Below are 18,344 nucleotides of genomic sequence, written 5' to 3' on the forward strand. Positions count from 1 at the left end.
TCCTAACTTCCGCTTTCACTAAAACCCTCGGTATGGGTATAGAAAAGTGGTCAGCCAAACCCTGTAGATCCACTCTACGGCAATTATCAAAAACCCATGCCTGCTAGGCAGAGTTGCAAAGAAAAAGCCATATCTCAGACTGGCCAATAAAATTAAAAGATTAAGATGGGCAGTCTGAGATATGGCTTTTTCTTTGCAACTCTGCCTAGAAGGTCAGCATCCCGGAGTCGCCTCTTCACTGTTGACGTTGAGACTGTTTTGCAGGTACTATTTAATGAAGCTGTCAGTTGAGGACCTGTGAGGCGCCTGCTTTTCAAACTAGACACTAATGTATTTGTCCTCTTGCTCAGTTGTGCACCGGGGCCTCCCACTCCTCTTTCTATTCTGGTTAGAGCCAGTTTGCGCTGTTCTGTGAAGGGAGTAGTAATCGCTGCTAAACGTGCTTCAACAATGTACTGAGTAAAGGGTCTGAATACTTATGCAAATGTGATATTATTACTATTATTTTAATTTTTAATTAGCAAGAAATTCAAAAATACTGTTTTTGCTTTGTCATTATTGGGTATTGTGTGTAGATTGAGGCAAAAAAAAACGGTTTAATCCATTTTAGAATAAGGCTGTAATGTCACAATGTGGAAAAAGTCAAGGGGTCTGAATACTTTCAGAATATACTGTGTGTATATATACACACCAGTCAAAAGTTTGGACACACCTACTCATTCAAGGGTTTTTCTTTATTTTTACTATTTTTTACAATGTAGAGTAACAGTGAAGACATCAAAACGATGAAATAACACATATGGAATCATGTAGTAAACAAAAAAGTGTTAAACAAATCAACAAATATTTTTAATTTGAGATTCTTCAAATAGACACGCTTTGCCTTGATGACAGCTTTGCACACTCTTTTTTTTACTAGAAAATAGTAAAAAAGAAAAGAAAAACCCTTGAATGAGTAGGTGTGTCCAATCTTTTGACTGGTACTGTATATATATATATATATATATATATATATATATCTATCAACACCTCCCCCATAAGCATTCATGTCTCTTCTATATATGTTATAGCATTGTATTGCTACTGCTGTATAGGGGTAAGGTGACTAGGCATCAGGGTCTATGATAAACAGAGTAGAAGCAGTGTATATAATGATTGTATGTGAGTGTGTGTGTAAATGTGTAAATGTATATGCATATTTTGTGTGTGTGTGTGTGTGTGTGAGCAAATGGAGTGAGTATTTGTATGTGTTGGAGTATCAGTGTGTGTAGTGTGTAGGGCCCTGTGAATGTGCATAGAGACTCAGTCTGCGTAGCCATTTTTTTAGCTATTTAGCAGTCTTATGGCATGGAGACAGAAGCTGTTCAGGAACCTGTTGGTGTCAGACTTGATGCACTGGTACCGAATGCCGTGCGTAAGCAGAGAGAACAGTCTATGGCTTGGGTGGTTGGAGTCTTTAATGATTTTCCGGGCCTTCCTTTCACAACGCCTGATATAGAGGCCCTGGATGACAGAGAGCTCGGCTCCAGTGATGTACTGGGCTGTCCGCACCACCCTCTGTAGTGCCATGCGATCGAGGGCGGTGCTATTGCCATACTAAGCAGTGATGCAGCCAGTCAAGATGCTCTCAATGGTACAGCTGTATAACTTTTTGTGGATTTGAGGGCCCATGCCAAACCTTTAATTTCCTGAGGTGGAAGAGGCGCTGTCACACCTTCTTCACGACTGTGCAAGTGTGTGTGGACCATTTTAAGTTCTTAGTGATTTGGACACCGAGGAACTTAAAGCCTTCGACCCGTTCCACTGCAGCCCTGTCGATGTGGATGGGGGCGCGCTCACCCCCCCCCCCCCCCCATTTCCTGTAGTCCACGATCAGCTCCTTGGTTTTACTGATGTTGAGAGGGAGGTTGTTGTTCCGGCCCCACACTGCCAGGTCACTGACCTCCTCCCCGTAGGCTGTCTCATCATCGCTGGTGATCAGGCCTACCACCGTCGTGTCGTCAGCTTGATGATGGCGTTTGAGTCGTGCGTGGTCATGCAGTTGTGGGTGAACAGGTAGTACAGGAGGGGACTAAGCACACACCCCTGTGGGGCCCCCCGTGTTGAGGGTCAGCGTGGCAGAGGTGATGTTGCCTACCCTCACCACATGGGGTCGGCCTTCGCAGGAAGTCCAGGATCCAGTTGCAGAGGGAGGTGTTCAGTCCCAGGGTCCTAAGCTTGGTGACGAGCTTGTAGGGGACAATGGTGTTGAATGCTGATCTGTAGTCAATGAACAGCATTCTCACATAGGTATTCCTCTTATCTAGGTGGGTGAGGGCAGTGTGGAGTGCAATTGAGATTGCGTTGTCTATGGATCTGTTGCGGTATGTAAATTGGGAGTGGGTCGACGGTGTCTGGGATGATGGAGTTGATGTGTGCCATAACCAGCCTTTCAAAGCACTTCAGGATTACAGATGTGAGTGCTACAGGGCGGTAGTCATTATAGCATGAAGCCTTAGAGTTCTTGGGAACAGGAATGATTGTGGTCATCTTAAAACATGTGGGGATTACAGACTGGGACAAGGATAGGTTGAAAATTACTGTGAATATACAGTGGGGAAAAAAAGTATTTAGTCAGCCACCAATTGTGCAAGTTCTCCCACTTAAAAAGATGAGAGAGGCCTGTAATTTTCATCATAGGTACACGTCAACTATGACAGACAAAATGAGAAAAAAAACTCTGGATAAGAGCGTCTGCTAAATTACTCAAATGTAAATGTATATATGAGCCCAAGCCCGAATGTATTTTTTTTTTTTTATAATGATTGTGCCGTTATACAATACATAGCCTACCGCATTTTACACAAGGCAGAAAAACATTTTTAAAAAGCTGATTTAAGATGTCTTTGGTGCATAATTGGTCTAGCCTATACTCCAAAATTGAACAAATTCTAGTAGTCGACTTTGAGTGTGGATTGAATTATTATGCTTACTGGATGGACTGGTTATCTTTTGCTACACTCCAAACATTCTATCTATGAGTCTGGGAGAGAATGTATAGGCCTAGGCGATGCTGTTTGTTCATTGATTGTGCAGGGCGGCTTACAGAGTTAGCCTACAATTATAGTGAATTTGTATTTGATTTTGAATAGCCTAGTAAAAAAGGGTATTTTTTATATTTTCATAATTAATAGGCTGACACATTACCTTTAGCTACAGAATATCTCAACACCGTGCATTTACATCTCCTCCTCTCTCACCTTCATTTCTTGCTCAAGCGTGCAGAGAGAGGGGCTATCAACAGTTTAATTAAATATGTTTAGTTGTGAAAACATGTTATTATCGATGTTCCCGAACAGATTTCACTTGGTTTCCCAAATTAAGCACTGGGTAGCTGCAGGAACAGGGTTGGAGAGCACGTGTCATACAGAGTTTGGGCGGAATATCACCTGTCGCGTAGCGAGAGGCTGCATGTTCCTCAAACAGTGGTTGATGCTTGGAGTGAAATACAGTGGGGGAAAAAAGTATTTAGTCAGCCACCAATTGTGCAAGTTCTCCCACTTAAAAAGATGAGAGAGGCCTGTAATTTTCATCATAGGTACACGTCAACTATGACAGACAAATTGAGAAAGAAAATCCAGAAAATCACATTGTAGGATTTTTTATGAATTTGGAAAATAAGTATTTGGTCAATAACAAAAGTTTCTCAATACTTTGTTATACAGTGGGGAGAACAAGTATTTGATACACTGCCGATTTTGCAGGTTTTCCTACTTACAAAGCATGTAGAGGTCTGTAATTTTTATCATAGGTACACTTCAACTGTGAGAGACTGAATCTAAAACAAGAATCCAGAAAATCACATTGTATGATTTTTAAGTAATTAATTTGCATTTTATTGCATGACATAAGTATTTGATCACCTACCAACCAGTGAGAATTCCAGCTCTCACAGACCTGTTAGTTTTTCTTTAAGAAGCCCTCCTGTTCTCCACTCATTACCTGTATTAACTGCACCTGTTTGAACTCGTTACCTGTATAAAAGACACCTGTCCACACACTCAATCAAACAGACTCCAACCTCTCCACAATGGCCAAGACCAGAGAGCTGTGTAAGGACATCAGGGATAAAATTGTAGACCTGCACAAGGCTGGGATGGGCTACAGGACAATAGGCAAGCAGCTTGGTGAGAAGGCAACAACTGTTGGCGCAATTATTAGAAAATGGAAGAAGCTCAAGATGACGGTCAATTACCCTCGGTCTGGGGCTCCATGCAAGATCTCACCTCGTGGGGCATCAATGATCATGAGGAAGGTGAGGGATCAGCCCAGAACTACACGGCAGGACCTGGTCAATGACCTGAAGAGAGCTGGGACCACAGTCTCAAAGAAAACCATTAGTAACACACTGCGCCGTCATGGATTAAAATCCTGCAGCGCACGCAAGGTCCCCCTGCTCAAGCCAGCGCATGTCCAGTCCCGTCTGAAGTTTGCCAATGATCATCTGGATGATCCAGAGGAGGAATGGGAGAAGGTCATGTGGTCTGATGAGAAAAATATAGCTTTTTGGTCTAAACTCCACTCGCCGTGTTTGGAGGAAGAAGAAGGATGAGTACAACCCCAAGAACACCATCCCAACTGTGAAGCATGGAGGTGGAAACATCATTCTTTGGGGATGCTTTTCTGCAAAGGGGACAGGACGACTGCACTGTATTGAGGGGAGGATGGATGGGGCCATGTATCACGAGATCTTGGCCAACAACCTCCTTCCCTCAGTAAGAGCATTGAAGATGGGTCGTGGCTGGGTCTTCCAGCATGACAACGACCCGAAACACACAGCCAGGGCAACTAAGGAGTGGCTCTGTAAGAAGCATCTCAAGGTCCTGGAGTGGCCTAGCCAGTCTCCAGACCTGAACCCAATAGAAAATCTTTGGAGGGAGCTGAAAGTCCGTATTGCCCAGCGACAGCCCCGAAACCTGAAGGATCTGGAGAAGGTCTGTATGGAGGAGTGGGCCAAAATCTCTGCTGCAGTGTGTGCAAACCTGGTCAAGACCTACAGGAAACATATGATCTCTGTAATTGGAAACAAAGGTTTCTGTATCAAATATTAAGTTCTGCTTTTCTGATGTATCAAATACTTATGTCATGCAATAAAATGCAAATTAATTACTTAAAAATCATACAATGTGATTTTCTGGATTTTTGTTTTAGATTCCGTCTCTCACAGTTGAAGTGTACCTATGATAAAAATTACAGACCTCTACATGCTTTGTAAGTAGGAAAACCTGCAAAATCGGCAGTGTATCAAATACTTGTTCTCCCCACTGTATACCATTTGTTGGCAATGACACAGGTCAAACGTTTTCTGTAAGTCTTCACAAGGTTTTCACACACTGTTGCTGGTATTTGCCCATTCCTCCATGCAGATCTCCTCTAGAGAAGTGATGTTTTGGGGCTGTCGCTGGGCAACACAGACTTTCAACTCCCTCCAAAGATTTTCTATGGGGTTGAGATCTGGAGACTGGCTAGGCCACTCCAGGACCTTGAAATGCTTCTTACGAAGCCACTCCTTCGTTGCCCGGGCGGTGTGTTTGGGATCATTGTCATGCTGAAAGACCCAGCCACGTTTCATCTTCAATGCCCTTGCTGATGGAAGGAGGTTTTCACTCAAAATCTCACGATACATGGCCCCATTCATTCTTTCCTTTACACGGATCAGTCGTCCTGGTCCCTTTGCAGAAAAACAGCCCCAAAGCATGATGTTTCCACCCCCATGCTTCACAGTAGGTATGGTGTTCTTTGGATGCAACTCAGCATTCTTTGTCCTCCAAACACGACGAGTTGAGTTTTTACCAAAAAGTTATATTTTGGTTTCATCTGACCATGTGACATTCTCCCAATCCTCTTCTGGATCATCCAAATGCACTCTAGCAAACTTCAGACGGGCCTGGACATGTACTGGCTTAAGCAGGGGGACACGTCTGGCACTGCAGGATTTGAGTCCCTGGCGGCGTAGTGTGTTACTGATGGTAGGCTTTGTTACTTTGGTCCCAGCTCTCTGCAGGTCATTCACTAGGTCCCCCCGTGTGGTTCTGGGATTTTTGCTCACCGTGATCATTTTGACCCCACGGGGTGAGATCTTGCGTGGAGCCCCAGATCGAGGGAGATTATCAGTGGTCTTGTATGTCTTCCATTTCCTAATAATTGCTCCCACAGTTGATTTCTTCAAACCAAGCTGCTTACCTATTGCAGATTCAGTCTTCCCAGCATGGTGCAGGTCTACAATTTTGTTTCTGGTGTCCTTTGACAGCTCTTTGGTCTTGGCCATAGTGGAGTTTGGAGTGTGACTGTTTGAGGTTGTGGACAGGTGTCTTTTATACTGATAACAAGTTCAAACAGGTGCCATTAATACAGGTAACGAGTGGAGGACAGAGGAGCCTCTTAAAGAAGAAGTTACAGGTCTGTGAGAGCCAGAAATCTTGCTTGTTTGTAGGTGACCAAATACCTATTTTCCACCATAATTTGCAAATAAATTCATTAAAAATCCTACAATGTTATTTTCTGGATTCTGATTCTCAATTTGTCTGTCATAGTTGACGTGTACCTATGATGAAAATTACAGGCCTCTCTCATCTTTTTAAGTGGGAGAACTTGCACAATTGGTGGCTGACTAAATACTTTTTTTTCCCACTGTACCTGCCAGCTGTTCTGCGCATGCTCTGAGAACGCGCCCTGGAATACCATCGGGCCCCGCGCCCTTGCGGGTATTGACCTGATTAAAGACTTTACTCACGTCTGCCTCGGAGAGCGAGATCACCCAACTTCTGGGTCGGTGGCGGCCCTCACACCCGGCACAATGTTGTTATTGTCAAAGCGTGCATTTTGAGTTTGTCTGGTAAAGAGGCATCGTTGGGCAGATCACGGCTGGGTCTTCCTTTGTAATCCGTAATGGACTGTAGCCCCTGCCACATGCGGCAGGCGTCAGAGCCAGTGTAATATGATTCCTCTTTATTCCTATATTGCCCTTTTTCTTGTTTGATGACTCTAGGGAGGTCATAGCAGGACTTCTTGTACTTTTTTCTGTCCTCAGCCATAGCCTCAGGGTTGTCTGCGACAGACCTGTGCGCGGTAGCCCTATCCTTTAGTTTAGCGCCAACCTCAGTGTTAATCCAAGGCTTTTGATTGGGAAAGCATCGAAACGTAACTGTCGCCGATGCATTTCCTAATGAGGCCGGTGATGGAGGAGGTTAGCTCGTCTACGTTATCGGCGGAGTCCCGAAACATATTCCAATCAGCGCTAGCAAAGCCATCCTGTAGCATAATCTCTGATTCTGGAGACCATTTCTAAACGGAGTGAGTCAGGGTAATTCCTGTTTTGAGCTTCTGCTTGTAAACAGAAAGTAGGAGTACGGAGTCATGATTTGATTTGCCGAATGGCGGACGAGGGAGGGCCTTGTATGCTTGCTTGTGGATAGAATAACAGTGGTCTAGGACTTTATCGCCCCTAGTGGTGAGGGAGATGTGTTGATGGAAGTTGGGCATCACATGTCTTTATGACGCAGAAATAAAATCGCCGGCAAGAAGAAAAGTGGTCTCTGGATGTAAGTTTTTCTGCTTGGTTATAGCCTCGTACAGTTCGTTAAGTGCCAGCTTGTTATATTTCTTGTCCTGAGGTGGAATGTATCCAACAGTCACGATAACAGCTGAAATCTCCCTTGGGAGGTAAAAGGGTGAATTGCTGTAGAGACTTTTGTCCTTCTGGCAAGTTCTCCCATCTCAGCCAAGGTCCTTGTTGCCCTGTTGCTTAGTTTGGTCGGACGGCCAGCTCTAGGCAGAGTCTGGGTAGTTCCATATTTTTTCAATTTCCCAATATTGGAGACCACTGTGCTCTTGGAAACTTTCAACACCATTCCCCAGATATACACTCAGTGTACAAAACATTAAGAACATCTTCCAATATTGAGTTGCACCTAAATTCGTCGGGCGCGGACTCTACAAGGTGTCGAAAGCGTTCCACAGGGATGTTGGCCCATGTTGACCCTAAATGCTTCCCACAGTTGTGTCAAGTTGGCTGGATGACCTTTAGGTGGTGGACAACACGGGAAACTTTTGAGCGTTAAAAACCCAGCAGTGTTGCAGTTCTTGACACAAACCTGTGCGCCTGGCACCTACTACCATACCCCGTTCAAAGGCACTTAAATATTTTGTCTTGCCCATTCACCCTCTGAATTGCACACACACACACAATCCATGTCTCAATTGTCTCAAGGTTTAAAAGCCTTCTTTAATCTTTCTCCTCCCTTTCATCTACACTGATTGAAGTGGATTCAACAAGTGACATCAATAAGGGATCATAGCTTTCACCTGGTCAGTCTATGTCAAGGAAAACGCGGGTGTTCTTAATGTTTTGTATACTCAGTATATAATGGGGCAATTTAACCATTACACATAACAAATCCTAATTGCTATGATAAATTAGGCATTGTCGTGCACTGTTGGCATAGGCCTATAGATAAATGCGCACATATTTATTTCCAGTGCGAGCCTTGTGTTAAACATTTTTATTCCAACAGTCAAAATATTGGCAAATGCCCATCCCTAGTATCAGTTCTCATTTGTGCCACAAAAAAAGTTTGCATTTGAAACAGTGGTCAGGTAAAGAAAACCAAAGCATGGGGGGGGGGGGAATTTGGGTGCAATCAATTATCTTAATTTCTCAGAGATCAAATTGTATATCAACAAAATAATGTTGCATGAAAATTTGGGGTAGGTGCAATATAAGACAAAACAATGACAGGGGTTTTAATGAGAGGCCTAACTGGTGTCTCCAAGTGGCCACACACACCTCTCCAAAGTGTGCACAGTTCCTAAGTATTTCCAATGAACTTTTATGATTCAAGAAAGAGCCTTAAACTATAACGTTTTTTTTTAAGGAGAAAAAACATTCCTTTAATTAACAATAATATGTGAGAACAGCATTTTTGGTGAACAAATGTTTCATTTTGGCATTATAATAAGGTTGGTAGCAACATGGAAAATCGTTGTGGAAATCTGTTGCAGCTGAAGTCGACTACAAAATCCACAATGCAATGCTCTCTCTATGGGCTGGCTGGCAAGCTAGCTAGCAAATGTAGCTGCACACAATAATACCAAAGACAATATCCGCATGAAAAGTAGCTAGTTGGCTGTAAAATCGCCTAAACAGACTGCACTATCAATTTAGGAGTCTACAATCTCACCATGTTCAACCTGCAGATCAATGTGCCTCACAGTGGAGTCTTTAATATGTCTTCTTCTTCTTCTTCTGTGGGTTTTATGGCGGACTACATCCAAAAGTTGTATTGCCGCCACCAACTCGACGTTTTGAAACCAAAATAAAAATAAATCCATAATGAATAGTGATTCTAACAATCCACCCTAATTAAAAATAGTACATTGCCAAAACAAACTAAACTCCCACTTCTTCCTCCTTTTAGTTCTCCATACCTCCCTTCTGAGGCTATAGGACCTGAGAAGGTAGAACGACTCTTGCTAATATTCCATGTAAGTCCCTTGCTGTGAAATATTTCAGCCCCAGGAACCGCTCTGCCGCAATCACAATGATTTCAATCTTCCTCGATCTTTTCTCCACCTTGGCAGTGCCCTTTTCACACTTCTGCATATGAAATGCTCTGTGCAACCCTGACTTTGCCACCTCATTCTCTTTTACCCTTGTGGGGCATTCAGAAGACGTGGCTTCATGATTCCCACAGCAATTACAACATGTCACATTGTCTTCACTTTTATAACACATATGATATTTTCCACATCTTGTACATCTCGGCTTCTCCCTTCGGCAAACACTTTCTACATGACCAAAAGCTTTACAACGTTCACACTGCATTGTTATTGGGATAAATGTTCTAACTCTGTAGTTAATATACCCTAACCGCACTTCATTAGGGATGGACTCCATTTCAAAAAACAAAATAACATAAACTCTTCACTTTTTCCCCATTCACCACTCGATTCATCCGAAGTGCTTCAATCACTCCAGGAATATGTTTCATCTCTTCCAAATCAACTAACCACGAAACGCCAGATATAACCCCCTTAAGGGGTGCCTGTTCCGAAGCGACACACACAACACTTCAAACTTACCAAATCGATTAAGACACAACGCACGTTCCTTCTGATCCGCAGAATGACAAAAAATCAAAACAAGCCCGCCACTCGTGATCCTCACATCCTTCACTTTACCCAACACTCTCTCCACCAGTTTGGATAACTCAAATGGTTTCTTCAAGATTGGTACTCTGCTCAGCTGCTCCTTATTAACAAGACATACTTAAAGGGTCATTCTCATCACTGTACCCTACTTTGCTCCGTTTTCCATTCTTTTGAACAATACTCAAATTCTCCTTGATTCTACCGCCATTGTATTCAGATTCCACTTCATCATCCGCTTCCGCCATTTTCTGTCTCCATCAGCTACCCGTTCTCAGAGTGGAGTCTGACATTCGCAGCGGCAGATATACTTCTGAGGAGATGGGAAACGTTTCCCATGTTACGTCAATGGGCCGTACGGTGCATTCTGGGCGATTCTGAGACAAGGAGAGCTCTCTTTCAAGGGAGTTCAAAAACCCAACATTAGCACAAATGTAATCAACAAGAAGTACAACATTACAAATCTTTTCCGAGATGTGAGATAATTAACTTGCTATCTGTAATAATGTATAGCTTTGGAATCGTGATATTACGGACTTCCGAGGAAAATAGGCATGTTTCTCAACATATACACTGACTTTGAGAAGGGATTGCGTGACTATTAGCAACGTGAACACGATTGGTCGATAGTCTGCTGGGTGGGGCGTTATACTTCCTTCTTTCATTGGATTCCTATCTCCTTTCTATAATATCTCTGGCAATGCATCACGCAATGCACCCTGGACTAAAGAGGCAGACCTGTAGGAAAAATGTGCTAGACCCTCCATTAAAATTACACATTTCTCAAGGTAGGAATGTCGCAAAAATATGATCAATGGATCATTCGAGAGAAGACATCGTCCCCAGTTATGACATCTGCCAGTGTTGAAATCTGACATGATATACGTTTTCGCGATCTAAAAGTCCTATTCCTATTAACTTCCAGTGTAGTGAGAGCGACTTTATCGCAGTGCTACGTCATACCGGAGAGATTTCCGCCTGCTTTTTTATCTATTTAACCTTTATTTAACCAGGTAAGCCAGTTGAGAACAAGTTCTCATTTACAACTGCGACCTGGCCAAGATAAAGCAAAGCAGTGCGATAAAAACAACAACAACACAGAGTTACATATGGGATAAACAAAACGTACAGTCAATAACACAATAGACAATCTATATACAGTGTGTGCAAATGTAGTAAGTTATGGAGGTAAGGCAATAAATAGGCCATAGTGCAAAATAATTACAATTTAGCATTAACACTGGAGTAATAGATGTGCAGAAGATGATGTGCAAATAGAGATACTGGGGTGCAAATGAGGAAAATAAATAAATATGGGGATGAGGTAGTTGGGTGGACTAATTACAGATGGGGTGTGTACAGGTGCAGTGATCGGTAAGCTGCTCTGACAACTGATGCTTAAAGTTAGTGAGGGAGATAAGAGTCTCCAGCTACAGAGATTTTTGCAGTTCGTTCCAGTCATTGGCAGCAGAGAACTGGAAGGAATGGCGGCCAAAGGAGGTGTTGGCTTTGGGGATGACCAGTGAGATATACCTGCTGGAGCGTATACTACGGGTGGGTGTTGCTATGGTGACCAATGAGCTAAGATAAGGCGGGGATTTGCCTAGAAGTGATTTATAGATGACCTGGAGCCAGTGGGTTTGGCGACAAATATGTATTGAGGGCCAGCCAACGAGAGCGTACAGGTCACAATGGTGGGTAGTATATGGGGCTTTGGTGACGAAACTGATGGCACTGTGATAGACTACATCCAATTTGCTGAGTAGAGTGTTGGAGGCTATTTTGTAAATGACATCGCCAAAGTCAAGGATCGGTAGGATAGTCAGTTTTACGAGGGCATGTTTGGCAGCATGAGTGAAGGAGGCTTTGTTGCGAAATAGGAAGCCGATTCTAGATTTAACTTTGGATTGGAGAGGCTTAATGTGAGTCTGGAAGGAGAGTTTACGGTCTAACCAGACACCTAGGTATTTGTAGTTGTCCACATATTCTAAGTCAGACCCGCCGAGAGTAGTGATTCTAGTCGGGCGGGTGGGTGCAAGCAGCGTTCGATTGAAGAGCATGCATTTAGTTTTACTAACGTTTAAGAGCAGTTGGAGGCTACGGAAGGAATGTTGTATGGCATTGAAGCTTGTTTGGAGGTTTGTTAACTCAGTGTCCAATGAAGGGCCAGATGTATACAAAATGGTGTCGTCTGCGTAGAGGTGGATCTGAGAGTCACCAGCAGCAAGAGCGACATCATTGATATACACAGATAATAGAGTCGGCCCGAGAATTGAACCCTGTGGCACCCCCATAGAGACTGCCATAGGTCCAGACAACAGGCCCTCTGATTTGACACATTTAACTCTATCTGAGAAGTAGTTGGTGAACCAGGCGAGGCAGTCATTTGAGAAACCAAGGCTATTTAGTCTGCCAATAAGAATGCGGTGATAGACAGAGTCGAAAGCCTTGGCCAGGTCGATGAAGACGGCTGCACGGTACTGTCTTTTATCGATCACGGTTATAATATCGTTTAGGACCTTGAGCGTGGCTGAGGTGCACCCATGACCAGCTCGAAAACAAGATTGCATAGCGGAGAAGGTACGGTGGGATTCGAAATGGTCTGTGATCTGTTTGTTAACTTGGCTTTCAAATACTTTCGAAAGGCAGGGCAGGATGGATATAGGAATGCCAATAACTCAGATACATGTGAAAACATGAAATTACCCAGGGAATTGAAAGAACATCACTCAGAGATGAAGAAAAACAGTATAACATTCAAAATGGGTGAAGCTTTCCTTTAACTCCCCTAGCTGTGCCTTTGAGGAACTGAAGCAAGCACACTTGTAGTTTTGTGTTTGTTTGGAACACAGCCCTGCATCCCCACCATCACACAATTACTGTTGTTATATACGCAATCTGAAAACAGTCCATTAGAAATCCATCGGGTTGGCATCATTTGAAAAAAAATTATACTGCCAGCATGACTAGCTAAATTATCAAATACAATCTTAGTGTTACGCTTTCACAAGACACTTTAGAGAAACACATAACCATAGTAATTTTGGTGTGCATAGAATAGAGTCATGAGTGCATTCAGCCCTAGCTACTTTGTTGCTTAGACAAAGTCATTTCTGAAGATTCTTATTTATTTCACGTGATTAGTAATTCATGTACGTTCTCCCTCATTTTAAGGTCAACACTGTTACCTGAACTGAACTCTTGTTTTAATGTTTTTTAAATATTTTTTTCAAAATAAACATTGAACATCTAAAAGTCAAATCATAGTGTAAAAGCAGGTGAGCTGTTTCTACTCTTTTTGGCCAATTGTGGGTGTTTTGTGGTTAGAAAACTGAGGGGGTCGAGCATAACACGTCAACCCTATTACTCATAGACAGGTAACCTCGAAATGTTTTAACAATTTCAAAAACAATTGTGAAGCTTGCATTAAATTGCCCCTCTCTGTTGCACATAACAAGCGTCCATTCCCCCTGTCACAAGGGGACTTAGTGTCTTCAGAAAGTATTCACACCCATTGACTTTTTCCACATTTCGTTGTGTTACAGCCTGAATTTAAAATAGATTAAATCGAAATGTTGTGTTACTGGCCTACACACAATACCCCATAATGTCAAAGTGTAATTATGTTTTTAGGAATTTTTACAAATGAATGAAAAATGAAAAGCTGAAATATCTTTAGTCAATAAGTATTCAACCCCTTTGTTATGGCAAGCCTAAATACGTTCAGGAGTAGAAAATGGCTTAACAAGTCACATAATAAGTGTGCAATAATAGTGTATATAAAAAAGCAGACATTAAATATCCCTCTGAGCATGGTGAAGTTATTAATTACACTTTGGATGGTGTGTCAATACACCCAGTCACTACAAAGATACAGGCGTCCTTCCTAACTTAGTTGCCGGAGAGGAAGGATACCACTCAGGGATTTCACCATGAGGCCAATGGTGACTTTAAAACAGTTACAGAGTTTAATGGCTGTGATAGGAGAAAACTGAGGATGGATCAACAACATTGTAGTTACTCCACAATACTAACCTAATTGACAAAGTGAGAAGGAATACTGTACAGAATAAAAATATTCCAAAACATGCATCCTGTTTGCAATAAGGCACTAAAGTAAAACTTCTAAAAATGTGGCAAAGAAATTAAGTTTATGTCCTGAATACAAAGCGGTATGTTTGGGGCAAACACAACACATCACTGAGTAACACTCTTCATATTTTCAAGCATGGTGGTGGCTGCATCATGTTATGAGTATGCTTGTCATTGGGAAGGACTACGGAATGTTTTGGGGATAAAAATAAATGGAATAGAGCTAAGCACAGGCAAAATCATAGATGGTTCAGTCTGCTTTCCAACAGACATTGTGAGACAAATTCACCTTTCAGCAGGACAATAACCTAAAACACAAGCTAAATCTACACTGGAGTTGTGGCCTAGTTACAGTGGCCTAGTTACAGTTTTGACTTAAATCGGCTTGAAAATCTATGGCAAGACTTGTAAATGGCTGTCTAGTAATGATCAACAACAAACTTGACAGAGCTTGAAGAATTTTTAAAAGAATAATGTGCAAATATTGTACAATCCAGGTGAGCAAAGCTCTTAGAGACTTACCCAGAAAGACTCACAGCTGTAATAGCTGACAAAGGTGATTCTAACATGTATTGGCTCAGGAAGTTGAATACTTATCTAATCAAGATATATTAGTGTTTTGTTTTTCAAAAATGTTTCACAAATGTTATAATTTTTCTTCCACTTTTACATTACAGAGTATTTTGTGTAGACAGTTGACAAAAAAATTACAATTAAATCAATTTTAATCCCACTTTGTAACACAACAAAATGAGGAAAAAGTCAAGCGGTGTGAATACTTTCTAAAGGCACTGTATGGCTATAGTTATTTTAGTCATTTTTCTTAATTTAACCTCATGAAATGGAATTCTGTTTTTTATTAAGTTGGGGAAAAAACCAAATTACATTACCCAAAATCCACTCTATAGGTGGAACAACCCAGCCTACATTTACTATTACTGTAACTCCAGAATTAGTCCAATATCCTTTCATCTTGATTTACAAGTATTGCAAAACCATATGATGTTTTATTGGCTACTTTATTATGACTATCACAAGAGCATTGTGATTATGATTAAATAAGGATGCTATTGAAACTGATTTTAAATTCTTTATAAAACCTCAATCTTTAGTGTGGTCATCAAACTTTTGATTAACTTTGCACACATTTACAATGGTTTGTTTACCTTGTCTGTGACCATACCATTGAATAAATTCAAAATATAGCCTAGCTTTTTTACCAGTGCCTCCTCTTTCTAGGTGCATACTCTGAGGTCTGTGGACAACTTGTTTGTTGTGGTTGAAGAGTATGACAACTATCAGTTTAAAGACTCAAAGGTATGTCTCTTTTTATTACAGCACAGCCAATAAGGAACCTGAATTCATACAGCTCTTACACTTTCATTTAAACTATAACATTCACGTTGGTAATGAAAGACCAGTCCCCTACACTTTATAACGTGCCTCTCCCTCTCAGGGTATTTGATAGAAACATTACCAGTTCTGTCCAACAGGATGAGACATTGGAGGACTTGCAGAAGCTGGCCTCCAAGCTGCCATGGACCAATGCATTGAAGGTCTGGAAACTGAACACCTCTCTGAAGAAGAAGAGGGGACCCCATAGACGGTCCCAATGGGAGAGTAGGGAGAGATAGAGACCGAGGCAAAGCCAACAAAGCCGTTGTGGAGAGGGACGCCGTGGAGACTGTCACCACGGAGACAGAGAAGCTGGAGCTTGAGGCACCTACTGCAGGCCAGGGCGTGGGGGCGAGGGGAGGCCGGGTCACCTGACCTGGAGAACAGCCCCCAGAGTGCGCAGCAGACGGTGGAGGGGCAGGAGCCAGAGGGGCAGGAGCCCAGGGCGAAGGTTCTGAAGTTATGTGTGACGTGCAGCAGAGCAGGAGACAAACACAGCTTCTCCCCAAACGAGACCACCAGGGACTTTGGTGGCGCCGTGCAAGACTTCTTCCAGTGGAAAGCGGACATGACCAAGTTTGATATCGAGGGTAAACATAACATAACATTGCAGCCTGTTCCAACGGGACTGGCACCCACTGAATTCCTCTGCCCTAGCCAAAAGAAACCCTCTTGCTCACATGCTTGTCAAGATAAGCCTGTGAGACACATAACTCTTGAATTGATTACGTTAAAAAGAAAACAAAGAGGGAAGGAATAACAGTTCTGAGTATAAATATTTTCCATCTAAATAAATAGGTATGGTCACGTAATGTGATGTATATAAAAACAAAGAGAGTCACACACTCCATATGTATAACCTCCCAGTCATTTATTGGGTAAAAAAACACCCAACGTTTCGGCACAGTGATGCCGAGACTGGTGTTTATTTACCCAATAAATTACTGGGAGGTTATACATATGGAGTGTGCGACTCTCTTTGTTTTTATATCTTCAAATCAAATCAAATTTTATTGGTCACATGCGCCGAATACAACAGGTGCAGACATTACAGTGAAATGCTTACTTACAGCCCTTAACCAACAGTGCATTTATTTTAAACAAAAAAAGTAAGAATAAAACAACAACAAAAAAAGTGTTGAGAAAAAAAGAGCAGAAGTAAAATAAAGTGACAGTAGGGAGGCTATATATACAGTAAAATAAAGTGACAGTAGGGAGGCTATATATACAGGGGGGTACCGTTGCAGAGTCAATGTGCGGGGGCACCGGCTAGTTGAGGTAGTTGAGGTAATATGTACATGTGGGTAGAGTTAAAGTGACTATGCATAAGTACTTACTTAACAGAGTAGCAGCAGCGTAAAAAGGATGGGGTGGGGGGGCAGTGCAAATAGTCCGGGTAGCCATGATTAGCTGTTCAGGAGTCTTATGGCTTGGGGGTAGAAGCTGTTGAGAAGTCTTTTGGACCTAGACTTGGCACTCCGGTACCGCTTGCCGTGCGGTAGCAGAGAGAACAGTCTATGACTAGGGTGGCTGGAGTCTTTGACAATTTTGAGGGCCTTCCTCTGACACCTCTTACAGTTTATTCACCGTTAGTCAGCACCTCTACACTAAATAATTTTCTCTGGGTGTGCACCAGCTCATGCTTTTTATTACACGTAATGTGATGTAAAATCAAATGACTCAAGTTTCTGGTCATTGAAATGGGTGATGAGTGTGTTTCCATTATATTTTCTGTGTGTGTGTTACCAGGTCCTGCTGAACATCAATAATGTTGAGGTAGTGATTGGCATTGCCCTGGCAGAGGAGTCTCCACAGAAGAAACATCACCCACTTTGGACCCACCACGCTGCGCTCCACCCTGTGCTATGGCATGCTCAGGTCTCCTACTCTCCCTCCATTCACAATCATTACAGTCAAGCTAAACACACAAAGTTCTCTCTACCTCATGCTGGCACTGTGATAATGCATGGGTGCAATACAGATTGGGATAAAGGGACCCCATTATGTGATTTCTTGATGCAACCTGTTTTGATATACACACAATATATACAGTAGTGCTTCATGTAAAGTATGTTTCCTCTAATTGATTCATATATGTGAAAATCATATTTGGCATAAAGACAAATGTGATATTTGTGAGTCTCTCTCATTGTACAGACTCCGTAAGCCTCAGGCACCTGATGTTATACTTGATCCCATGTGTGGAACTGGAGCTATACCTTTGGAGGTAAGACGGAGAATCACATAATGTTTTGAAAAAAATCAAATTTGACTACGGTAACTGACTTTGCCTTCCATGAAGTAGTAATCAGATAGTATAGCCTACTGAGTAATTGAATGTCTCTACCAGGGAGCCATTGAATGGCAGCACGCGTTTCTACCTGGCCGGAGACAACCATGACATGGCAGTGAGCCGCACAGTCAACAACATCTGTCACATCCAGAAGAAGAGACAAGGGCAGGTGAGACAGCAAATCAAACCATACATAAGTGACTTCATGTGAATAGTCACCCCTCACAACATAGAAAATGATGGCTTTGATGTTGGATCATGCAAGACAAAGTGATGAGATCCCTTTGATCGTTAGTTGTGTTAAATCTACAGTGCATTCGGAAAGTATTCAGACCACTTTACTTTTTCCACATTTTGTTACGTTAAAGCCTTAATTCTA

The 18,344-nt window shown here is 42.3% G+C and overlaps 1 pseudogene across 1 annotated transcript; it reads left to right on the forward strand.

Moving 5' to 3' along the window:
* The first annotated feature begins 2,011 nt into the window (after window positions 1–2,011).
* On the forward strand, window positions 2,012–17,441 carry LOC311134018 (tRNA (guanine(6)-N(2))-methyltransferase THUMP3-like; annotated as a pseudogene). The gene is made up of 4 exons (XR_014615387.1): window positions 2,012–2,047; window positions 15,517–15,594; window positions 15,771–16,262; window positions 17,422–17,441. The product of XR_014615387.1 is annotated as a tRNA (guanine(6)-N(2))-methyltransferase THUMP3-like (transcript).
* The last annotated feature ends 903 nt before the right edge of the window (window positions 17,442–18,344 follow it).

This window comes from Coregonus lavaretus (assembly GCF_964263955.1).
Source record: "Coregonus lavaretus genome assembly, chromosome: 8".
NCBI lineage: Eukaryota > Metazoa > Chordata > Actinopteri > Salmoniformes > Salmonidae > Coregonus > Coregonus lavaretus.